The following is a 13,752-nucleotide window of genomic DNA, read 5'->3' as shown; positions in this document are numbered from 1 at the left end:
AGATCCTCCTGCCTCTGCCTCCCAAGTGCTGGGATTAGAGGCATGCACCACCACTGCCCGGCAAGAATTTAAAATGGGTGAATATGCCATGTGAAGTAAACTTCAATAAAGCTGTTGCCTAAATTTTGTAATTCCTGAGTCAGTGACATCGCTCAGTGAGCAAAGGTGTTTGCAACTAAGCCTGGCAACACCACAAACCCGTGTGGCAGAAGAATGGAACCTTCTCCCACATGTTGTCCTCTGACTTCCATACATGCACAGACTAAATAAATAACTAATCGTAGAAAATGCTTTAGAATCTTTTGTTACTCCACACAAATTCTTCTTTTTAAGATTTAGCTTTATTTTCTGTATGTGTTTTGTTTGCATGAATAGCAGTGTATCATATGCATGCAGTGCCTTTGGGGGCCGGGAGGTGTCGGATCCCCTGGAACTAGAGTTACAGATGGTTGTCAGTCACCATGAGGGTGCTGGGAACCAAGCCTGGCTCCTTACTGAGAGCCGCAAATGCTCTTAACCACTGAGTCACCTCTCCAACTTACCCTCACAAATTTTGGCTAATCAAAATTGCTACCTTATGATCAAGTTCTAAGGACCCACCCTCAGTCAGACTCTCCCCTAGCCTGGCGGAGCCCAGATTTCAGACTTTCACGGTTCTTTGTTTCTGAACAATTCAACTCTTTCCCTTCTGAGCACAAAGGTTAAGGAGAAAGGTCAATACGAAAGGAAACCCTATAAAGCCAAACACTTCACAAATAAGTGTGTGCTTGTTTGTTTTGTCTTTTGGTTTTGGTTTTGTTTGTTGACACAGGGTTTCTCTGTCTAACAGTCCTCGAAGTCCTGGAACTCACTTTGCAGACCAGGCTGGCCTCGAACTCACAGAGATCCGCCTGCCTCTGCAGGCCAAGTGGTGGTGGCAGTGTGCCACCACCACCTGGCTACTTCACAATAAATTTCAACACAAATGATTTTTCAAAATTATTTTCACAGGGGGAAAAAAAAAGTCCAGCAATGTTAACAAAAGCACTGATTCATTTTAGTGTCTCAGCTTAAAAAGAAATATGCCGCTACCCCATGAGCCAAATACGAAGGGCTTGTTTAGATACAGACACAGTCACACAATGGTATTCTCTCAATGAATGGAAAGACCTATCTAGGCAGAATTTCAGAAAAATCCTACCCACAGGAAACAGCATTGTTTGAAATCCCAGAAAACAAGTCAGGGCTCACAGGTTTTAAAAAAAAAAAAAGCACCACACAGTCGAACCCACTCACCAGGAAGGCCAGATGGGGCTGCCAGGATAGCCTTACAGTGGCCATTCAGAGCCATAACCAAAGAGGTGACTAACTGACTTAACCTAATCCCCAGTGCCAGCCCAGGCCTCCACAGCAGGCACAAGTCCTCAAATTTACTAATGAATGGAGGCTCTCCCTGATGAGGCTACCTCTCAGCCGGGGCGGCTGGATTTTCTGTTTTGAAATCTTAGTGAGAACTTCTCTGCAGTCACAAAGAAGCACCTAGAACAATAGATTCACCTCCTTCATCAGCCTACACCCTGCTCCCTCTCTGGATGAGGAGCCTGAGGAGCAAAACCCCTTCCTCCATCGGATTAGGAACAAATCTGCATTTCTCCCTGGGATACTTCGAGAGCAAACTGTGAGCTGCAAAGCAAGTTTTAAAAGTTCTCTCTAGAGATTACGCAAATTGAAAACCACCAAGAAATTAGGCTTAATCATGCACTCCAAAAAAGAGATGAATAAAAAAAAAAAAAAAACACGTTCTGTAGTATTAAAAAAAAACAGAGGTAAATGTAAGCCGGTAAAAATGTTCCAGCACACTACAGTTGGTTGGGCCGTTTTGCTTGTTTTTAATACTATGGCCACATCCTGAACACAGACACATTGCTGGCAACCTTGTATTTGAGGCAAAATAAAAAAGTAGAATTACAGAGCCTAGAGAATTAATAAGAATTGCATAAATATTTTTATTCTCCTTCATTCCCAATAATCACAACATGCTAAAATTTTCAAGAGAAATCATTTAAGACAGCCCCGAAGTTGCAGTAAAAGAACAAACGTCAGAAAAATAGACAATAACCCACTAAGGCTTGCGATGTAGTGAGTGAGCAGCGTTACTGGACAGTGTAAGTCTAAGCGCTTCTTTCTTATCAACTTTAGCGATAGATTCACGTCAGGACTTCTCTCCAAAAATGAGCAAGTATCCTTTATAGTTCTCGGTTTATAGAATATTGTTGGGCTAATAACATTGCCCAGGAGCTTGGGGCAGCTGTAAACGTGTTAGGGTTCCCACTTCTGCCGACCTCCACAATCTAATGATGGAAATATACAGACACCCATACTGAACAGACAAGAACAAGGCTGGCTCTGTGAGAGCCTCTTACAGGCCCAGAGGGGGACAGAGGGCAGACTGGAGAAAGACAAGGTGATGTTCTGGGCCTGGGGTGGATGGGACCTGCCCACCCTTCAGGGGAACAGCTGAATTCACAGCTCAAGCTCTGACGCCCCCAAAATACTTCAGATATTTATAGCTAAAACAGTAACATACATACCCAATCCACATCCAAAAATATTCCATGTAAAATACACACAATGAAACTTGCCAAGGCCACGGTTTCTTTCCCACTTCCAAGCTGAGTCACTGTTACTCTGGACCTGGTACAGCTCTGACACACCCCTCTCTGTCTCCCGTGGAGAGTAGTTTGACACTCTCCACTCCATTTCTGAACAAGACTGTCTGACACCTATTTCTACTTTATCTCCCCAAACCTAAACATACAGGTCCTTGGCAGACACTGGTGGCAGGCCAAGCCTAGCTCAAATAACTGTGATAAGTGGATGAATGCCATTGAAGAATTATAATACCCAACAGGTATTTATAAAACTAAATCACCACTTTATGTACCAACAAAAAACAGTGAGACTAAGACAGGCAAGCTCTGTCCAACAGCAAACCACTGTTTGTTCATTGGTATAATCTTGTTCAGAAACAATGCCCCCTCCTCACAGTGGGGGACAGGGAAAAATGAGGGTTTGGGCTCAGAGGTCCAGAGCTTGCCTAGCATGCCATGTCTGGGTTCAATCCGTACAGTAGGAAATGTTAGTTATTAACAATCTCATTGGGTCCAAAGATGCTCAGAGGGAGCGCACATTTGCATGCCTGTGTCAGAGGAGGAAGTGTCTTCCACAGCCTTTGGAAGACAGCATCCACTGGGTATGCAGTTACACACTAGATCTGCACAGAAACAGGACAGATAGTGGACAATCCGGGCTCTCCCAAGAATCCCTAAGCACAGTCTAAGACTCAAAATTACCTTGGAAATATATACAGCGCCCAGAAAACACAGAAAAACACATGTTGTCCAGGACATAAAGCACGGGCATTTCAAAGATAATTCCTGAACATTTTCTTTTTGTGTTCTTTAAAAAAAAAAAAGTCTATTGTCTAAATATGCCACTAAATAAAGAAAAATGAGAAATTTTAAATTTGTTTTAAACACCTACTTCCTATAATGAGCAAGTAGGATTATGGCCAGACACCTGCCTGGTATTGTTAGCACAGATTTAAAATAATAAGATGGCACAATGACAGATATTATCAAAACAAAGGTAAGTTTTTTGTGACTTCATATCCTAACCTCTGCAACAGAGCAAAAAAATCTCCCTCAAGCATCAATGTCTGAAGGTGTACTTCTTTCCCAAATATAATTTCTGGTGTTATTACTGTTGACACTGGGAACTTTCAACATTCATTCAAAAAGATTAGACAGTAGCTTAACTGTAAACAAATTTTAAAATCTGCATTTCCTTGAAGAAAAAAAACTAGGCCAGGTGTTTCAACCAAATTCACTGTTGCAAAGTGCCTTACAAAATAATGTGGCAGCAGCGTGGAAGGCAACCGGGATGGGATGCCACTTCTAATAATAAGTAACAAAAATAAGACCAAAGAATAACACGCCGGATGCTACTTCCTTTATAAGGTTGCAACTTGCTGCCTCCAAGTACTCTACAAAGCATTGCTCAAGAAACTGTCAAAATGAAGGCTTATGAAAACATTCTTTTCTAAATAAGGACTCTAACAAGGGATGTGTTGTTTCTAGCTATGATTTCTGCGGCAAGTATTGACAAGTTCAACGCTGGGATAATGTTCACAGAGCAAAGACCTCTTATTTGATTTACCAATAGAAAGAGTGCCTGCCTGCCCTGCTCGTCCTTACAATGCCTGCATTCAGTAGGAGAGATCAGCTTTACGGAAGGCACCTGCTAGGCGGAACAGCAGTTTATAGAATCAACTTTTATTTCCATCAGAAGTTGTTCCTTGTCCCCCCCGCCCCCGAGTCCTACACACCCCGGCAACCTGCCTTGCTGTATTTTCCCTCTACCCTCCCAAAAGAGCTTCTGGCGTAGAGTCCAGGTAATATTTTCCCTAGTTCAAAGGTTAAGACAAATTTAGCTCTCTAGAGCGCTTGCCCCTCGGCCAGTTCCCCCCTCTTTTAAAACCACAGCCTAGGACTTAGTGGTCCCACATTCTCGAAAGTCCACAAGAAAAACGATTGTAGGTGACGACGAACAAAGCTGGAACAGTAGGAAAGATCGACAGCATTCAGGCCCCAGGTCGCCCTAGAAGTCGGCCTCTGTAGAAGCCAAAAAAAAAAAAAAAAAAAAAAAAGAGGCTCGGCCGGGCCCGAAGAACCTGCCGCCCGGAAGCAACAACTCCCATTAAAAGGCAAAGAAAAGTTGCACAGCAGAGCTCGATCCGGCGAGCAGCTTGCGCCGGTGCCTGCCTACAAACAGGGGGCCCGGGCTGCGCAGGCCCGGCCGCGGGCGGTGGCTGTGGAGTCCGCCGGGCCGACCGTGGCTCCGGAAGGCGCGGGTCCGGGGGTGCGCCGTCGCTCCAGGCGGAGCGGGCTCTGCGCCCGGGTCCGCACCCCTCCCAGCACCGCGGGCAGTGGGCGGAGAGAAGCGGCCAAGGACCGCGGACAATGCCCGGCCCGGCCGGCAACCTCGGCGCGCTGCGCGGGCCCGCCGCCTTTCCACCCGAGGCCGCCTGCCGGCGCGCTCAGCCCGGTCGGGAGCGCGACGCTGCAGCAGCGCCTGCCGCCACCTCCCCGCCGCCCGCTTCCTCGCCGGGCGGTTCCCGGGCCCTAGTGAAGCTGCGGCGACGAGCGAACGGAGCCGGCGCACCGAGAAGCGCAGGGCGCGCGCTCAGGGCAGCCGGGCGCGCGGGAAGAGAGGAGCGCGCGTGGAGACGGCGGCGCGCGCCCAGGGCAGCCGGCCGGGCGGGCAGAGCCGGGCACGGGCCGGGAAGGAGGCGCGCAGCAGAGCTGGGCGCGCGGTGCTCCCCACGGGTCCGCCGCAGCTCCGACGGGCTTTCGGTTGACCCCGGCTCTACGCCGCGCCCGCGTCCGTTAGGAGCCTCCCTAGCCGCAGCCGCAGCCGCCCACCTCAGTCCGCCTCCCTTGCGGCTCGCAGAAAGAAGGGCAGCCGGGCCAGGGCCGGGGACCCCGGATTCCACGGCCCACGGCCGGCCGGCATCCCCGCGCTTGCCACCGCGCTGGAAGAGAAAGTGAAATGAAGCGCCTTTCCCCAGGCAGCACCTACCAGGTCCCCAGTCCCGTGCAGCTGCCTCGCTCCTCCAGCGCCGCTGGTCCCCGCCCTCGGGCCCCAGGCTTCGTTCTCTTTGACAATGGCGCGTCCCCTTTAAGGAATAATCCGATCGGGACCGACCCGTGGTTAAACCTCCCTCCGACTCTGATTTTAACCGGATTTCTGTCTCTCCCAGAGCCCGACGGGCGCCCGGCGGTGCTGCGAGCTCTGCCCACCCCTTCCCTGCCCCGCCCACTCCCTCGCCTTTCTGATTGGTGAGGGACACTACACCAGGAACAGTGGTCCTCGCCCTCCACTGGCCGGCCCCCCCGCCGCTCAGAGTTTCCCCACCTTCGCCCCGCCCCCTTCCCCGGGTTGGACCTACCTCTAATCACTCTCTGTCCTCGCCTCCAACGTTGCTTTGGAGAACTGGCAGTCAAGGCTCACCCTCCCGCCTCCGGAAAGCGAACTTTATTTTTATTGGTAGAAAGACATCTTCCTGTGTACCTGATTGGGCAAGGAAGGGCAAGTCTGCACGCCCCTTACCTATTATCACTCTCCCTGGACGGCTGAGAGAAAGGCTGCCAGAAAGTCTTCCCTACTTTGGCTTCCTCTAAGCGCCTTTCCCTTTAAATGTTGGTAGGGGTCGAGCACAAACAGCCTATACTGAAGAAAGCGGGAAAGGGAGACGGGAAGGATGCAAAAATCTTCAGATGGGGAAGGAACACTTCGCACTAGCTGTGGGATCCTGAGAACCCAACCCGGCTGTCTCCGAAACGGCGTGAGCACACCTGAAATCCTAGTACTGACTCCTGAGAATTTACCAAGTTCGCTCTCCCTGTCCACTCTGCTCACAGCCTTGAATCTCTGGCTTTGAGCACCCGGAAGAGTTTATGAAGGTGTCTGAAAACCTTGAGGTTTCCTTGTTTATCTTGCAATCTGACGTTCAGAAAAACCGTTTGAGTCCTTCCCAACAGAAGTTCTGTTTAAGTCACGTCCTGTGTGTCGTGCTGGCGTTTGCGCGGGAGCTACGTTAATTTTTGGAAAGACTGTCCTCTCTAGTGATAGTCTCAAAGTCCCTCTTGCTACAAATAGGGAAAAGCACGTCTACCCAAAGGAAAAGGCAGAAGTCTGTCAGGAAAGGACGGCCTTGTGGCAGACCCCTGCTCACTGAAGGAGAGGGAGCCAGCGACAGCCTCGGGGTCAGCCTTAGCAAAGCACACCAGGTTCCCACCCCAGATGCAAGAAGCAAATCATTATTTCCATAAAAACTTGAGTATGGTTATGGTGTTGGGCCCCGCCCAGAAGTGTTAAGGACCGATTTAGAGTCCTCTCCCTCTTTGCGATGGCCATCAGGGCATCCGTACAGTTGCAGCGACCCCCCAGTTGAATCCCGGCTTGCCAAGAAAGTGCCTGTGCCCAGCAGCACCCTAGAAGCCAGTCAGTCCAGCTCAGAAAGAGGGAAACAAGTGTAGACAGTTGACAGAAAAGGCTTTTTCCTGAGCTCAGGAGGCAGAGACATTAATAGCAAGAAGCAGTAGGAGAGGAGGACACAATTGGGGTTTGCTGGTGGTTTTGAGTTTGTACATTTTTACAGTCGTGGGGATTGAGTTTAGGGACGCCTGCCTGCAAGGTAAGCCCTCTGCAGCTAAGCTAAAGTTTCAGCCCTCTTGTCACAAGCCGAGACAAGAGACAGGAAATTAGCTGGTTTTCAAGGCCTTCTCAAATGCAAGCGCCTAATAAATGCCTTTAAGGAAGCCCTCTGCCCAACCTATTGCTCTAGTTACAGTCATTCCTCCTTTCCATATCTGCAAGGGAATTGCCCCGAGTTCCCCCAAGGATACCCTCATCTTCCAGTATCCCAGTCTCCAATAAAATCACTTACCATTGCAGCATGCTGCATCCTTTCAAATATTGTAAATAATCTCTGGAGTGCTTCTCATACCTACTACAATGTCAGTGCTCTGATAATCATTCTCCTGAGTCTCTCGGTGAATGATGACATCTGTAAATGTTCAGTACAGACACAACCACGGTGGGATTTATTACACAGCATATAAGAGCAAAAATTCAAATTCCCCACCCACTGCCCAATATTTTCCATCTGATTCTAACTAAATCTGAATGAAACTACGGAACCTGAAGTTAGAGTCAAGTGTACACATGTGTACACATGTACTTGCGTATATCAACTGTATTTGTGTGTATTCATCCAGGTATGAGTAGGCAAATACATCTTTTTCAGGATCCTCATTTGTTACTCAAACTTTGCTTTTGGTTATGTGCTGGGTTTTTTTTTTTTTTTTTCAGTGCTGGGATGGCTTTCGGGGCCTTGCACATGTTAAGGACACATTCTGCTACTTAGTTATACTCCCAGCTCTTAATCCACCCCCAAGCTTTGAGACTATGTCTTGTTTCCAGCAGTCCACTAGACTATAATAAGACGGTTTCTTGTGGGCCACTAGACTATAAGGTAATTGTGGTGTAGTGTTCGGGAGAAAATGGCACCTGGTATTTCAAGTGTATACACACCTGCAGCTTTTGTTCCCGTCTGGATGACATCTTCAGTTGTGTGTAAAGCACCTGCTTAGTGAGGTCCTGCTTACCATTGCTGTTTGCACCAGCACATGGGGTATGACATCAGAGGGCAGCCACATTCACTCCTAGGCTTATTTCCCTTTATTTAACTGACTGTGCGAAGCTGGCCTTCTTTCTTCTATTTTTTAAGTATTCTGTGTTTGTCCACCAGGCTTATTCACATTTCAGTCCACACACATGGCATGGAGGCTGGTCTTGAACTCTCCATATGCCTGAAGATTACCTTAAACTCTCCATTCTCCTATCTCCATCACCCCAAGTGCTGGGATACAGGCATATGCCACCATACCTACCTAGAAGAGCGATTCTTAATGTTCAATAGCACAACTGGGTAGATAAAGTTGCCCAAAAAACCTCAATTGATTGAATACTTCAGAAAGATAATAGAATTTTTTTATGTTCTCAACACAAAGAAAAGATATATGTGTGAGGAGACAGAAATGTGCCAATCACGTTAGATGGATCCTAGTATCGTATAAACACAACTTAACTGAAAAATATAGTTACTATTTTTATATTTAAATCTAAAATATATATTTTGAAAACAACACAAGAACAAAACTTCTAGGGATATTTTCTTGGTTTCTTGGAAAAGGCCCAAGTTCTCCACCTTCCATATTTAAATGTGTCTCCCTATAAAATAGCTGACATTCATGGAGAGCATTGTTGAAACACGACACTCATCGGTTTAAAAACAGTTCAGTCTATTTTTCTTACTGAGACAAAAAAGGGCAGGACTGGCCTTTGTAGAAGGCTGCCCAGCCCCGTCCTACTTACAATACTGTAGGGCTTTCTTTAGGCACGCACTGAGCATCACCTAGGCACCTTGACAAAACAAAGAAGCCCCTTCAGAACCTGACTCCTGGCCACCTCTCAGGTTTCTTCTCTGGGCGCTCCTCATTTGACAGTCAAGCCTCAATGCCTTTAGCCATATGGTGCCCTTTGAGGGTCTCACCTTCCCTCCGTTCCATCCTGAAGAACTCTCCCCGTACAGGTGTTTACGTTCCTCGTGAGGCCCACCCGAGTTGCACCCCCTCCTTAATTTAGTCTCCGTGCTACTTCCCTGCCGAGTGTACAACTCTGTTGACAGGCATCACACCGAAGACAGAAGCAAGACGTTTCTTTTCTGTCTCTTGCACGATCCTTGTTTGCTCCGGAAGAGCAAGGCCACACTCATGTGTCTTCGCCAGCCATGTAACATGATGTCTGGCTTCACTGAAGGCTTTCAGTGAATGCAAAAGCAAACTGAAACGGTGACCAAGAAAAGTCTGGCCACAAGTGAAACACCTTCTCAGCTTGAGTACCATTCTAAGAGCATTGCAATTTCATAGTATTTTGTTGCAAGTCCATCTTTTGTAGAGAGATGAGGTCTCAGTGTGTTACCCAGGCTGTCCTCAAACTCTTGAGTGTAAGCAATCCTCCTGCCTCACTTTGCTATGTCGCCGAGACTCCAGAAACACAGCGTCATGCTCAGTTTGTAGGTCTCCCTTGTCAGCGACTCCAGGTCACTGACCCACCTACACTTGTAAAATACCCAGAGATATTAGGGAACTGACATAAAGCATATCAACCCTTTGTTTTATAAACTAAAAGTATAACTAATAAATATATATGTCTGTCCTATTCTCATTATTTCAAATAAGAACTTTTTTTTTTCAAGTCAGGGTTTCTCTATGTAGCCCTGTATGTCCTGAAACCTGCTCTGTAAACCAGGTTGGCTTCAGACTCAGAGATCTGCCTACCTCTACCTCCTGAGAACTAGGATTAAAGGCTTGTGCCACCAGCCCTGGGAATAAGAACATCTTGAAAGCAAAATTTAAGAAAGTTGTTCCTTCAGAATCAATGAGTTTTTAATTGAACACTTTAATATTGTGAAGAACTTCCGGGGACCTTTGGGTGAGTCTAGAACACTCTCTGCACTTTATATTACTTGGTCTGAGGCTCCTTTTTACCTGGTTTTGTGCCTGTGTGCTGTGTTCATATGTGTACAAGTTCGTGTACATGTATATATGTGCAGCTGCGTGTGTGTGAACATGGAGGCCAGAGGCTAAAGTTGAATGTGATTAAAATGAAAATCTTTTTATTTTAAAGACAAGGTCTCACTTTGTCGCCCTGGCTGACCTGGAACTGACTGTGAAGAAGATCATCCATCTTCGAACTCAGAGATCCCTCAGCTTCTGCCTGCTGCATACTGGATTGAAGGAGTGAGCCACTATGCCCACCCAGCACAAACATTACTTTGACACCTGAGCTGCTTCTGTGGCCCTTTTGACCTATCTCAAAACGTAATTTGAAAATTAATATAGTTTTAGCATTTCCCCCTGTAACATTGAGGAGAAAAAATTATTTGAAATAATATAAGAAAAATTATTAGCCTACGTAATATTCATAAGGAGAAAAAACATAAATTTTTGTTCTATTCTAAGTAAATATTACTGAATCATCACAGTTATCCTGTTTGCTTCCTGTAAGAATATCTGAGAAAAAAATTAATATTTCTTATGAAACTTTTTTGTTTATGTGTGTGTGTGTGTGTGTGTGTGTGTGTGTGTGTGTGTGTAGGAGCTAAAGGAGGTCAGAAGACTCCCCTTGGATTCATGGAACTGGAGTTACAGATGGTTGGTGCTGCCATGCGGGTGCTGAGAACTGAACCCAGGTCCTCTGCCAGAGCAGCCAGCTCTCTTAACTGCTGAGCCATCTCTCAGCCCTGCTCCTGAGGCTTTTGCAGGTAACTCTTGAATCCCTTCTTCATGCTTCATAGAGTTCTTTCTCTTCTCTTGGGAAGCCCCCAGCAGTCTGAAGGCAGAGCCAGGCAGATATCTGATGTGGTAGTTCTCTCTGTGTGCTGTGAAAACCATTAATGAATAAAGAAACTACTTTGGCCTGTTGATAGGGCAGAACTTAGGTAGGCAGAGAAGACGGAACTGAATTCTGAAAGGACGAAAGCAGAGTCAGAAAGACACCATGGAGCCAACAGAAACAGATGCTGGGAATTTTACCCAGTAAGCCACTGCCACATGGCAATATACAGATTAATAGAAATGGGTTAAATCAAGATGTGAGAGTTAGCCAATAAGAGGCTAGAACTAATGGGCCAAGCAGTGATTTAATTAATAGAGATTCTGAGTAGTTACTTCAGGTCGGCCGGGACAAACAAGCATGTCCTTCTCCTACAGATCTCTGTAAGTTCGAGGCCAGCCTGGTCTACAAGAGCTAGTTTCCAGGACAGGCTCCAAAGCTATAGAGAAACTGTGTCTTGGAAAAAAAGAAAAGAAAAAAAAAACTCACAACAACAACAATAAAAACCACTTTTCAATCCTTAGGAATCCTTAGGGGATTTCTCTGATGTTTGTCAAGGAGGAAAACAATAAATACTTCAGTTCTTTTAAAAAAAAAAAATTTAGAGCCAGCAAGATGGCTCAGTGGGTAGAAGTACCTGCCAAAAACACCTGACAACCTTCAATCCCTAGAACCCATGTAAAAATACAAAGCAAAACAAAACCCACATGAGGTACTGGCACAAACCTGTAATCCCAGTATTACTCAAGTGAGCTGGGAGGCAGAAACAGGCAGATCTTCTGGAAGGCTGCAGCAGCCTGCAGGATTCAGCAAGGCAAGACAGACTCTGCCATAGCAAGGTAGAAAGAGAGAACTCCCAAAGCCCTCATCCTTTCATCTCCACATATGTGTAAGCACATAACTGCACACACACACACACACACACACACACAAATAAATAACATCTTCCTCATATGGCACATGCATTTCTCTTGAACATTTAATAACCTAAGGTTAACAGCCCAATGTCTGTGTATCCCATGTGACAGAGTATGGTGTATGTATGACAATACAAGCCACATTGAAGCATGTGGAGCAATGTTTGGGTGATATAAATACAAACTAGTTTGCAATGGCACAAAGCAATCAGATAAAAGTTTTCCATGATGAGACAGCTTACAAAGGCTTAACCACCCTGTAAGGAAAGCTTCAAACACTGTGGTAAAGTCTGGAAACATTATACTCTAACCTGGACTAAATGATTAATACAGATGAGATCATCTTCAATTACTAAAATAACATTTATTTTGTCCCACTTCAGCTCCCATATTTTCTTTTCCTTTTTAAAATTTATTAAATTTATTTTATGTGCATTGTTGTGAAGGTGTCAGATCCGCTGGAACTGGAGTTACAAACAGTTGTGTGCTGTCATGTGGGTGCTGGGAATTGAATCTCTAGAACAGCCAGTGTTCTAAACTGCTGAGCCATCTCTCCAGCCCTCCTATATTTCTTAAAATCATTTATAGATTATAAATTTTAGTGCCTCAAATTCCAGAACTCTGATGGTGAGGGCAGGAAGATGAGGTATTCAAGGTTTATCTTGGCGACCTGGTAAGTTGGGACCAGCCTAGGCTATAAAAGACCCTATGTGAGACAAAACCAGCCAGCCAAACAAACAAAAATATTGCCCCAGCATGGTGGTGATGTATGCCTTTAATCCCAGCAACTGAGGAAGAGGTAGACATCTCTTAGTTTGAGGTCAGCCTAGACTACAGAGTGAGTTCCAGAACAGCCAAGGCTACAGAGAGAAACTCTGTCTCAAAAAACCAGCACTGCCCACCCCACCAAAAACACATCTATTATCTGAGATGCCTTTACCAATAATGCTGTAACTTTAGCCAAAGTATCTTATTGTTGGTTGGTCATATTTTGTGATTTTTCTTTCTTTTTTTTCATCACAGAGAATTACATTCTAAAGAAAGCCACTATGTGAAAATGCTAATAGAAAGAAGAAATAAACCACAGATTCCTTATTAGCTGTCTGACTGAATATCCAAGATGGAATTCTGACATAACCATTTAACTTAAAGATGCAAACAGTATCATACAAAGAATGCCTGAGCCCAATTCAGTACCTTTTGTCTACCCTGACATGAAAATACCTCTCAATCCAGCACCTCAAAGCATATGCAATAGATAAGTTTTGGATTTTTAAAATTAAATTACTTGAAAGACTGAATGATTTGTTTTTCTGTGACTAGTTTTTGTTGTTGTTTATTTGCCTTTCTTTTTGGCAGGCAGGATTGAGGATTGAATGTAGCATGAGGGCCGGTTTGTTGGGGTTTCTGTCCCTCCCAGTACCCCAACAGCTGGCAAGCAACAAAGAAAATCACACACAGGACTCCATAAGGTTATAAACTGATTGGCTCATTAGGTCAGGCTTCTTGTTAACTCTTATAACTTATATTAACCCATTATTCTCATCTATGTTAGCCATAGTGGCTCCGTACCTTTTTCAGCTGGGCAGGTTACATGCTGTCTCTTCGGTGGTCTGCTCAGGAGTGCTTGAGGAACCTTTCTCCTCCCTAACCTTATCCTATTCTCACTACTCCGCCTCTACTTCCTGTCTGGTTGACCCGCCTATACTTCCTGCCTGGCCAATCAGCGTTTTATTAAAATACATGATTGACAGAATACAGATAATTCTCCCGCACCATTTCCCTCTTTTTTTTTTTTTTTTAAACAAAGGAAAATACCCATAGTCCATTTGTT

At 45.6% G+C, this 13,752-nt stretch overlaps 1 protein-coding gene and 1 long non-coding RNA gene across 5 annotated transcripts in view; one reads left to right on the top strand and one right to left on the bottom strand.

Moving 5' to 3' along the window:
* The window catches only part of Fryl (FRY like transcription coactivator), a 237,554-nt gene extending 231,720 nt beyond the window's left edge, over nt 1–5,834 (bottom strand). For both annotated transcript variants that reach the window (XM_087908964.1, XM_087908963.1), the window contains exon 1: nt 5,620–5,834. The gene's annotated coding sequence lies outside the window, so the exon portion shown is untranslated. The remainder of the gene's footprint in view (nt 1–5,619) is intronic.
* A 107-nt stretch (nt 5,835–5,941) lies between these two features.
* Nucleotides 5,942–13,219, top strand: LOC125387590 (uncharacterized). Of its 3 annotated transcripts, none has more exons than XR_007227907.3 (4): nt 5,942–6,503; nt 10,294–10,487; nt 10,765–10,930; nt 12,942–13,219. It is a non-coding gene; the product is annotated as an uncharacterized LOC125387590 (long non-coding RNA). The 3 variants fall into 3 exon arrangements; XR_015002692.2 differs by having other exon boundaries at nt 5,942–10,098; nt 10,294–10,406; XR_015002691.2 differs by having other exon boundaries at nt 5,942–10,098.
* The last annotated feature ends 533 nt before the right edge of the window (nt 13,220–13,752 follow it).

This window comes from Myodes glareolus, chromosome 8 (genome assembly GCF_982192425.1).
Source record: "Myodes glareolus chromosome 8, mMyoGla1.1, whole genome shotgun sequence".
NCBI classification, from domain to species: Eukaryota; Metazoa; Chordata; class Mammalia; order Rodentia; family Cricetidae; genus Myodes; species Myodes glareolus.
This window is presented reverse-complemented; position numbering and strand designations above follow the sequence as displayed.